Source organism: Microtus pennsylvanicus, chromosome X (genome assembly GCF_037038515.1).
Source record: "Microtus pennsylvanicus isolate mMicPen1 chromosome X, mMicPen1.hap1, whole genome shotgun sequence".
NCBI lineage: Eukaryota > Metazoa > Chordata > Mammalia > Rodentia > Cricetidae > Microtus > Microtus pennsylvanicus.
The window spans coordinates 36479486-36491601 of NC_134601.1; positions in this window are offsets into that span (position 1 = coordinate 36479486).

Genomic DNA, 12116 nt, shown 5'->3' on the forward strand with positions numbered 1-12116 from the left:
CCCAACAGCTAACATCAAATTAAATGGAGATAAACTCAAAGTGATTCCACTAAAGTCAGGAACAAAACAAGGCTGTCCACTCTATCCCTATCTCTTCAACATAGTTCTTGAAGTTTTAACAATAGCAATAAGACAACATAAAGAGATCAAGGGGATTTGAATTGGAAAGGAAGAAGTCAAACTTTCATTATTTGCAGATGATATAATAGTGTACATCAGTGACCCCCAAAACTCCTACAGCTAATACCTTCAGTGATATGGCAGGATGCAAGATCAACTCAAAAAAAAATTCAGTAGCACTCCTATACACAAAGGATAAGAAGCTGAGAGGGAAATCAGAGAAACATCACCTTCCACAATAGTCACAAATAAATTATCTTGGGGTAACACTAACCAAGGAAGTGAAAGATCTATTTGTCAAGAACATTAAGTCTTTGAAGAAAGAAATTGAAGAAGATACCAGAAAATAAAAAGATCTCCCATGCTCTTGGGTAGGAAGGATCAACATAGTAATATGGAAATCTTACCAATTGTTCAACTATGTTCATAGCAGCATTATTTTAACAACCAGATCCTGGAAACGACCTAGATGCCCCTCAACTGAAAAATGGATAAAAAAAAGTGTGGCACATTTACACATTAGAGTACTCAGTGTTAAAAAACAATGACATCTTGAATTTTGCATGCAAATAATTGGAATTAGAAAACACTATCCTGAGTGATGCAACCCAGATGACCCGCAAAAATGAACTTGGTATGTACTCACTTGTACATGGATACTAGCTATGAGCAAAGGACATTGATGATCCTAAAGAAGCTAAGTAATAAGGTGAACCCAAAGATAAACATATATAGACCATCTGGGAATTGGAAACAGACAAGATCTCCTGACAATATTGGGAGCATGGGGGCAAGGGGGTAGAAGGAAGGGGAGAAAGAAAGGGTTGAGTAGAACTTGAGGAAATGGGATAATTGAGATGGAGGAAGGACAGATATGAGAGCAAGGAAAGATATATCTTGATTGAGGGAGCCATTATGAGCTTAGCAAGAAACCTGGCCCTAAAAAAATTCCCAGAAATCCTCAAGGATGACCCCAGCTAAGACCCTAAGCAATAGAGGAGAGAGTGCCTGATCTGGCCTTGGCCTGTAGTCAGACTGATGATTATCTTAAATATCACCTTAGAACCCTCTTCCAACAACAAATGTAAACAGAGACCCACATTGTAGCACTGGACTGATCTCCCAAGATTCTGTTGAAGAATGGAAGGAGTGAGAATATGAGCAAGGAGGTCAAGACCATGAGGGGTTCACCCACTGAGACAGTTTGTCTGAGCTAATGGGAGCTCACCAACTCCAACTGGACTGGGAGTGAACGAGAATGGGATCAAACTAGTCCCTCTGAATGTGGTTGGCATTTGGGGCAGACTGAGGGGCCACTAACAGTGGCACTGGGATTTGTCTCTACTGCATGTACTGGCTTTTTGGGATCCTATTCTCTTTAAATGTATACCTTGCTCAACCTAGATGTAGTGGGGAGGACTTTGGACTTTTCACAGGGCAGGGTGCTTTCCTCTCTTTTAGGATTGGAGGGGGAGAGGTGGGAGGGTGTGTGGAGGGAGTGGAAATAGGGGAGAGAGTGGGAATTTGGATTGGTATTTTTTTTTAAATAATTAGAAAAAAGGAAAAAAGAACTACCCAGGGTCAGGCTCCAGAAGTTTGAATCAACACTGGTTTCTTAGTTATACTGAACAGGACTGCTTTCTTGCATCCAGTCGGTCATCTCGCTTCAGGCTTGTGAAGGCTGTAGAGATCCCTATACATTTTATATATGTTGTGTTACCAAATCCAAGACACTAGATTTTTGCTTAATAATCAAGTCAACCTTCTATTTGTTTAGTGTTCCTCCCTCTCTTCTTCCCTCTCTCCTTCTTTCCCTTTATGTTTTTGTTTTCTAAAATAGACTCTCTCTATATAGCTCAAACTGGCCTTGAAGTTGTCATTCACCTGCCTTAGACTTCTGAGTGATGGGATTATGTGTGTGCTACCATTCCCCAAACATCTGTACTGTATATGTTTCTTTCTCTTTTTTTAAGTCTTTGCTTTCACTGTATTTGTACCAAGTATATTCCTTTTATCACTGGTTTGAGTTAATCAAGACGTAGGTTAATGTCTTACAGCATAATTGTGGGAAATGACAAAAGTTTCATTTTTTTTCTAGAATTGTTCATTTATTTTGAAAATATTAGTAAATTAAGAAAGGATTAGAAATACATTATTGTTTGGGCTGTTTTAATTCTTCATAAAATTTAAAAATTGTACTATGGTTTCTTCTTAAGTATTTGATTGTAAAATTAATTATTTTCTTATTGTCTCCCAGAAGTTTCAATCATACGATCTCTTACTGGCATGAAACTATGTTTTTCAATAAAATTCAGCAGAATTATTATTAAAACACATACATACACAGTCGAATAGTCCTATTTTCTGGTTAGTTAGTTTGTTTTTCAGAGACAGGTTTTGTCTGTGTAACAGCCCTGGCTATTCTGAAACTCACATTGTAGACCAGACCTTGGACTCACAGATCCCCTATTTTCAAAGTACTGAGTTTAATACATACATATTTACTATTTTAATTTTTAAATCTGATTATTTATATCATTTTTGCTTCTATGCCTTGTGTATTGTTTTATTTATCCTTGATTTTGTGATTATATACTTGCTGCACTCTGTTTATGGATAGGACCTTGTGAAATTGTTTTTTTTTTCCCATTCTGTGTTAGCATGATGATATTGTCATTGTTCTGGTCTTGCTTCTGTACATTTTTTATTCATTATTTTATCTTGTAGGTTTGGACATTTTCTATTCATGTATGTCTGTATATCAAACACATGCCTGGTTCCCTGCAGAAGAGCATGTCAGAACATTGGAAACGGAGTTACTGATTGTTAAAAACTTCCATGGGTGCTGGGATTTGAGGCCAGGTCCTCTGAAAGAGCAGCCATTGTTGTTAACCACTGAGTCATATCTCCTGCCCTTATACATTTATTTCTATGAGAGACTTTCACAACAGATATCCCAATATTCTGGCTTTTACACTCATTTATCCTCATCTTCAAGGATGTTCCTTGATCCATAGATGAACTAGCTATGGTCCAGATTTATTTACTGGAGCTGGGTATCACAAGATCTATTGTTCTCTGTATTTTGCCCAGTTGTGGTCTTCTGTAATGGTCTCCATTTGTTGATCCAAGGACATACTGTCAAGTAATATAGCAAACTAGAAAGTCCCCTTACTACTTGAAGACCAGAGATAGCAGAGATAATACCTCTGGTCTTAGTGGAAGTGTAGGATTCTGACAGGAAAAAAGGATTCAAGGACAAAGCAAATTAAGAAAATGAATAAACCAAAGATATAATAGATAAATAAATGTATGTGTGTGTGCAAAGATATATGAGATGTAGTAAAGAATTATATGTAAATTTGAATGTATATTTAGAAGTATACACATATTAAAGGTATATATGCATATTTATATAACAAATATATATGAAAATTATGTATATCACATAGAGCATAAGGTATCCTTCTGATCTAAGTACTTTCTTTCTGCCTTTCTCTCTCTCTTTCTTTCCTTCTTTCTTGTTTTGTTTGTTTTTAATATACCTCTACTGAAATTTTCCTTTCTACACTCCTCCCAGTCCTTCCCACATACCTCCATTTTCTTAAAATTTCCCTTCAAAAAAGTACAAGCCTCCCAAGGATATCCATTGAACACATGGCTCAAACTAAAACTAGGCACAAACCCTCATATCAAGGCTGGATGAGGCAATCTAGTAGGAGGAAAAGGGTCCCAAGAGAAGATGAAAGTGTCAGAGATACCCTTACTCCCACCATTAAGATATTCACAAAACAGATATCCAGTCTTAATGAAATGGTTGCAGGAGAGCTGGTCCTGCCACTCACAGCTGCAGCACTTGTTAGACTTGTCCTGCTCCGGCAGCGTGGTAGAGTGGGTGTGGGAAAGATGGCCCTGCTTCTTAGTGGCTGCAGCACTTGGGTGAACTGTTCCTGCTCCTCTCCAGGCCAGTGCTGGGGAGTTGGCCCTGTTGTCCTGGATGAGGAAAAACTAGCCCTGATGGTATGGGACCCACCAGAAGATCTTGTCCTATTCCTTGCCAGCTGCCACAGACAGGAAAGCTAGTCCTATCTCTCACCTGGGTAGGGCAGAGAGCTGGTTCTGGTGGTGAAGGTGCAGGAGAACAGGTGGGCTGACCAACTCAGCTACCATCCAAGCTTAGATCCTCGTCTTTGAGTTGCTGCAACCCAAAATCTTCCCCATCTATGAGCTGCTGAAGTGTCTGAAGGGGCTGGTACTGCAGAACACAAGCTGTGGGATTTCCATGACACAGGGCAACAGCAGGATAATAGAGAGGAGGAAAGAAGCTCTGGGTGAGGATTCAGTATTGATAGTGCAGCAGAAGCCAGAGGCCTCAAACCAGTCTAACGATTCACTGCAGTGGATGTTTGCTGGTAAAGCTATGTTGGCAAAAGTGTATATTATATGACATACTGTAACTTCCACACTGCAGCTTCCATGGAAAGATTTTATTTTGTTTTGTTTTGTTTTGTTTTGGGGATTAGGTTGCAAGGGCTGAGGGCAGATGTGGATGGATCAGGTGATGAGTGGGACCAGGAGATGAGTGTGGGGCGTACATGATGTGAAATTTACAAAGAATCAATAAAAAGTTAAAAAATAAAACAAAAAATCCACAAATCTAACAACCATGGAAGTTTTTAAGATATATCCAGAGGAATTACTGCAGGCCCTTGCAGCAACTTGACTGTTGCTTCAATCTTTGTGAATCCTTATGAGCCCTCCTTAGTTGATGTCTGTAGATCATATTTTTCTTATGCCTCCATTTCAGTTTTCAAGTCATGAACTGTTTCCATTATCTGCTTGATTGTTTTTCCTTGGTTTCCTAGGGTATCATTCACTGATTTATTCAATTCCTCAAACTTTCTGTTATACTTCTCATCCATTTCTATGAGGGTGTTTTTTATATGCTGTTTAAGGGCCTCTATTCCTTTCATAAAATCAGTTTTTTCTACTTCTTCTTGATTAAGGTGTTCATGTCCTCCTGTTGTGAGGTTGCTGGGTTCTGGTGGTTTCATGTTGTTTTTCAGATTGTTGGGTGTATTCTTGCATTGGCGCCTGCCCATCTCTTCCTACGAATACTCCCCTATGGATCTTCTTTTACAGGATCATGTCTTCTTGCCCACTGATGTACCTTCTCAGTGATGTCACTCACCAGTGATGGTTCTCCTGGTATCCAGATCGGATCTCCGTGCTGCTTGGGTAGCTTGCAAACAAAGGGCCCACCCTGCTTGCTGCAGGCTGGCTATGGAGACAAAGGAATTACTGCCCTCCCCTTTGCCCTCCCGATTCGGGTTCATTCCCAGCGCCCAAGCAGGCTGAGCTGGGAGGTGCTATGCCGCCAAAGAGGGAGGGAGGGAGGGAGGGAGGGAGACAGGGGGCAGGGGGTTCTGGATGTAAGCTGGGTGGGATAGGAAGAGAGAGGAGGTATTGGGCAGTATAGCCCCTGCAGGATGACTAGGCAGTGGAGGAGGGATGAGGAAGGTCTGAGTTCCCTGTTCCCCGCCGCCACACTCACTCACCCCAATGATGGCTCTCCCGGTCCCCAGATCGAAAACTGCTTTTGCCTTTCTTTCAGAGCAAAACATTTGCATCCTTCAAGACACCTGTGAAAGCCCATTCATTAGCTAAACAATGGTGGATGTGTCAGGTGGGAGAATGTTGAGGCTACTTCACAAAGCCTGCACTGTTGCCAAGTGACGGTGATCTGGTTATCATTGCAGGGCTAGGACTGAACTTGAGTTCTTGCTAGACCAGAAGTCTGTCACTGAGCTGCAATCCCAACCCTCTTTCTACTTTTTAAATTTTGACACAGGATTTCACTAACTTTCCCATTCTGGCCTTAAATTCAATCTGCAGTCATGAAATTGTGATTCTCCTGCCTCAGTCTCTAGCATAGCTGGGACTATGCCAGATGCTAATTTAAATCAATTAAAATTTATTCCTACACATGTATCTTTTCCTGTTTGTGGTATATATGATTTTCTTGGTTGAAACTGAGATTCAGGGATTGGTGAAATGGCTCAGAAAGTAAAAGTGCTTGATATTCAAGCCTGACAAACTAGTTTGATTCCCATAACCCAAGCAAAGGTGGAAGAAATCAACACCACAGTGTTTTCCAATCGTCACATGCATACCTTGACACACACGTGCACACACACACACACACACACACTAATAAAGTTTTAAAAAGTTAAAAGCTGACTTTCAGCTGAGTGTCTGTATCTTCATTTGCTAACCCTGGTAACTCTCAGGAATCTCCAAATTTAACAACTGTAAGGAGCCTTCCAATGAACAGACTCATGAAATCCAAGCAGATCCGATTGATAATAGAGATAAAAGCTGACAATATCTGGCTGTGATGGCTAAATTTATGCCAACTTGACTGAGACAACTGACACTAGTAGCAGATGGTAAGAAGTTTCTGAGTATTTTGATTCTGTAAGAGCTTAGAATTTCAGTCAGTAGACTAAGGCAGATCCATCCATCTTCAACAGTGCGAGGAAGCTGAATCTAATCCATCGAGTTAGTGGAACTCCAGCTTCTGGTCCTTTAAATTCTGCAAACTTGCACCGGAAATTAACTCTTGGGTCCTTGGGCCTCCAGTATAGGACAGAGACTCAACTTACACCTTAGGCTCAACTCCCATGGTGTTTAAGATTCAGTTTGACCTGCAGCACTGGCCTAAATAGGTATCCAGCTTATGGGTTGCAGGTAATGTGTCTTCCTGAGTTTCCATGGTCATATGAGCCCATTCCATAACACCTCTATATTAAACCTCTATGTATTGTGGGGGGAGGGGTTGTTTCTGTTTCTGTTTTTCTGGGAAAACCCTAATGCTTTTGTAGAATGAAGGGACAATGGGCAACCATTCATTTGTCAGTGCTGTGAAGCAAGCCAATTTATGCGATAACTTTAAGTTAAAATGATTCTTGCCCCTTGTGTTATTACATAACCAAAACAAAATCCAGCCAAACATCAACAGTAAAACAAGTGTTGGCCTTAATCAACATGAAGCCATCAAATTAACCTCTAACTAGAAACTTTTACTTTAACCAACGAAATGTATTTGATTTCATCCTTCTGTGAGCAGTTCATAAAAGTTACCCTTCATTGCTGCTTCAATCGACTCCAAACCACCTATAGTTTGGAAATAACGTATTCATGAATTTCTATCTATACAAACTGCTAAAAATTTTAATGTGCCAACTATGTCTTTGAACACTGCCAAGTGGACAAATCTCCTCTCTCAGCACATTATTTCATTTAATAGCATGAATGGCTTTTGATCTAGAAGTCCTGCTTCCAGAAATAAGATAATGCCAGTTAAGGGTTTAGAAAAGGATTGTAAGGTGATAGTCATCTGTAACCAAGCTGAGGATCTCTGGCCACACAGTTCTCCATCTCCAGGGAGGAAAGGCAGCTAGTGCCTATAGAGTAGTTTTTAAGAGGATCCCAGCTTCATGTTCTTTCCATGAGCTTCTAATTGAATGTCTGCCACATCCTGCTAGTGAGATAGCACTGCCCTTTCTTCATACACATGTATGACTGCAAAGCACATGATCCTAAGCACAGAAATTAATGGTGAAAGTGCATGTTCCAGGCTGCCAGCCATGGCCTGGGAGAGAAGCTGTTAGTTGTGGCAACTTGAATACCTGGGGCAGATGCTGCATATATTCATCTGCAACTAACTAAACGTGTACATATGAGCTTGATATTTTAACTAAGGATGAGTTGTAATTATATAGCATAGCAATGAGTATGGCAGACACTCACATCCTTGATTTAAACTTTTTTTGTTATTGTTCTTTGGTTTTTGTTTTTTTTTTTTTTTGAGAAAAGGTCTCACTATATAGCTCCAGCTGTCCCAAAACTCATTATGTTCATCAGCCTAGCACTGAAATTACAGAGATCCACTGTCTCTGACTATGAAGTACTGGGATTAAAAGTGCATGCCACTACACCCAGCCACATATTTGGTTTTAAATGCCATTCTCCAAAAAAAAAAATGTATCACAAATTCTTGGTGAAATGCATGACTCTGGGAATTGAACAGGACGTATGTAAGGTAAGACTAAAACATCTTTTACTGTAGTTGTTTAAGGAATGGGCTTGCTATGTAGCCCAGGCTAGCCTGACAGGATAGATCCTCTGGTATTAGAAGTATGTACCACTATGCTTGGCTAGAGCGTCTAGTAGTGAATGAACATAGAATATAAATTCCACAACTCAGGCACATGAATTCAATACAGGAGACCACTGAAAGAGCTCTAAATGACCAAAGAAGAAATAATTAGAGCAACAAAAACATGTGAAGTAGTTTTACATGGCAATAAGTGGAGTACATGGACAAATGGAGAAGAGCAAATACCTTGTGCAGAACAATTACATATAATTTAAATACCCTTTCATTAAGATAGAGCCTAAGTCCCCATTCTGAAAGTATAGGTGGCCAAGAGTGAATATTTTATAGGGGAAAAATTTGTGCTTGAGATTTTTTTTTAAAAGCAACATCTCCATAAGGAATCCTGTCTTTCCCCCATCCAGATATGAGGAAAGAGATATCTTGATTGAGGGAGCCATTATGGGGTTAGCCAGAAATCTGACTTTAGGAAAGTTCCCAGGAATCCACAGGATGACCCCAGCTAAAACCCTAAGTAATAGAGGAGAGGGTTCTGTACTGGCCTTGCCCTGTAGTCAGACTGATGATTGATTATCTTAAATGTCACCGTAGAACCTTTGTTGAACAACAGATGTAAAGAGAGGCAATGACTCACTTCAGAGCACTGAACTGAGCTCCCAAGATCCAGTTGAAGACCGGAAGGAGTGAGAGTATGAGCAAGGAAGTCAAAACCATGAGGGGTTCATCCACTGAGACAGTTTGTTTGAGCTAAAGGGGGCTCACCAACTACAACCGGACTGGGAGTGAACAAGCATGGGAACAATCTAGTCCCTCTGAATATGGTTGAAAGTTGGGTCAAACTGAGGGGCCACTGATAGTGACACTGAGATTTGTCCCTACTGCATATACAGGCTTTTTGGGATCCTATTCCCTTTGTATGTATACCTTGCTCAACCTTGATGTAGTAGGGAGGGCCTTACACTTTCCACAAGGCAGGATACATTGCCCTCTCTTAAGACTGGAGGAGGTGGGGTGGGAGGGTTTGTGGAGGGAGTGGGAGGGGAATAGGGGGAAGGGGAGGGAGTGGGTATTTGGATTGGTATTTTTTAAAGTAATAAAATAAAATAAAATAAAATAAAGAATCTTGACGCACCCTACATCATCCTGGAGACAAAAGTTCATTTAACATGAATAAAAGTAAGTGAAATGAATTACATGTCATCTTTATATGATGTGATACGAATGACATTTTCTCTCTGTGGTATTTCCTCATGAATCACACTCATAGTACGTGCAAACACAGGAAAAACAGAAAGCAAACAAATATGTGGGGTAATCAATCCATGACAAGTTCTCGAAAACTAGTGAGGACAGCGAAACAAGCAAAAACGTGGGAAAAGCTCAACCAACCAAGAAAAACAAAGAATGGAAAGATAATGACAAAATATCATATAGCAATGTGGAAGAAATAGAGAAGGGATATAATGAAGAATGACATGTGTACTTTAGGAAATAATATTGTATTGACTCATTATACAAATGAACCATCTTAATGAGTGGTTTTAGTAGGAGTATGTGCCTGCTTTGGAGTATGTGGAAACTCCATGTCATTTTAGTAATAATTTGGAAAACAGGCCCAGGTTCCAAAAAGGGTCTATTTTAAAACACCTGTAAGAAAATAAACTCATACTATACAGATAGAGGAAAACTCACAGGGGCGGTGGTGATTCAATGGAAACAGAAAGAGAGGGCTTAAGGTGAATTTCCTGAAGAAAGGCATGAGAGAGCTCAGATTACTGGACAGCAGCAGTGCTCATGGTCATCCATGTTGTTTCCTGTTTTGTTGAGCTCTAAGTTTCCTGGAGGGGCTTGTGGGAACAGATAACCAAGAAAGAGAGAGCCCATGAATCTCACGGATTATCAAGGCCCAAATGATAACAGAGTCCTCAAATGAGGGGAAGATAATCCTATTGGTGTCAGAGTGGGACTCTCTACCCTATTGTCCAGCTAAAGGACTCCTTTGCTAAGCAGGGCCTCCAGATCACCTTCAGCAACAGTGTCCCGAGAGAAGGGAAGAACAGTACCAAAAAGACACAGTGCCAGGGAGACATGGCACGGACTCTCAGTTATCTGGACTTATACCTGGGCACAGGGGAGACCTCCCTTGACCCAGCCACAAGTGCCTGACCAAGTTCCTGACTCCTATGCAGGGGAAGAGGCAGGAGCAAGGCACAACAGTTCTCATTCTCATGCTTCCTGCGCTCCTCTCCACACCCCTACATGGGAAGATGTATCCCCATTTCACAGGTGCCAAGGTTCTGCCTTGAGCAGTAAAGGAGAGATGGATTCTTCCATCATGGAGCCCCGGGAGTAACACAAATATGACCTCCTAGTTTACATCCAGAAGGAAGCATGCACTGACTCCATCTCCCCATGCACAGATGTGACTTGCTCCCAATTCCTGTATCTTATGCCCAGAAGGAGCAGTCATCCTGGGAGACAACATACCATTGAGAAAACAATAAAGGAAGAAACAAGAAAGTTTCAGGCTTGTTTTCTCGGTGCACACTGCTGGGTGTTGCAGTTTAACAAAAGTGGGCTGATGCTCAAATGAGGGCTCTGTGGCTCATGGACTTTAATATGACTTTGCGCTCTGAGTATTTTTCCAGGCAGGGAAGGAAAAATCTACTACATGAGAATCAGAACATGGCAGACATTGGGTCAAACAGGCTGCAGCGAATGGGAGAAAAGCCTAAACCGAAGCAGCAGCATAAGGCTGGGGTGCTATGCAAATGCTGCCCAGCAACTAAACACAAGGGATGACCCTGCAGCCACCCCTGAGTTCCCTTGGGCCCTTGGGTAGAAGGGGTCCTGCAGACTTCTTTGCATCCCAAACTTCTGCCCCATCTTCTGCTTGTTCTTTCTCTCATCCTCCTTCACCCTTGCCATGTTGTCAGATTCTCTCATCGTGTCCTCATTGCTGAAGTGCATGCCTTGGAGAGCCTCTTTATACTCCTTGAGGCAGTGGGCCAGCCCCTTGTTGCTTTTTCTTTTGGCCTTTCTGGGCCTGTGGTTTTCAGCTGGGTGCTTTCCTGAAGGGCTCCCTTTACTTTCTGGCTTTCCCTGTCTCTCTGGACTTCCTTCCTGTGTTGCCCTTCTCTCAGGCTCTGGCTGCTCTTGGCGCCTTGGCAGCATCCCCTCATCTCCTGCCTTTGCCTGCTTGTCTGACAGCTCTCTGTCTCCCACAGAAAAAGCTGCTTCTGACTGTCTCTCCTCCTGTGACTCTGTACCATTTTCCACTGTCCTCGCTTTGAAGGCACTCCTTCCTTCCTTCTCACTCTAGAGTTCGTCCAGGTTCAGATTTTTATTTTTCCGTCCTTGAAGCAGAGGTGGGGGTGGGGTGGGGAAAAAGAGAAAATAGAGAAGACACAGAGGCTGAGGAGCAGGCACCGCAGGCACATTCATCTTAGCCTTTGCAACTTGCCCTTGAGAATGGCTCTCCACCTAAGCCTGTCTGCCTTCCAAGTGTGCCTGCTGCCTCCACCCCACCTCACAGTTGAGGTAAACACACCCCAGCAGACTCTACCACCTTCCCTGTGCTACTTCCCTGTGACAAACACTGTGAAAGAGGGTGGGGGTGCGCAGTGGAGCCCAATTCTGCCTGTGAGCCTGTCCTTGCTGCTGCTGTACACCGACCTGCATGCATCCAGAGCAGGTCTCACCTCCTTTCCGGGTGTCTCAGCAAGCAGACAACAACAGACTCAAATATGCACTGACAGGACACGGGGTCAGTGGCTGTGCACTCAATGAACAGCGGGGACTGGAAAACTGTTCTGGA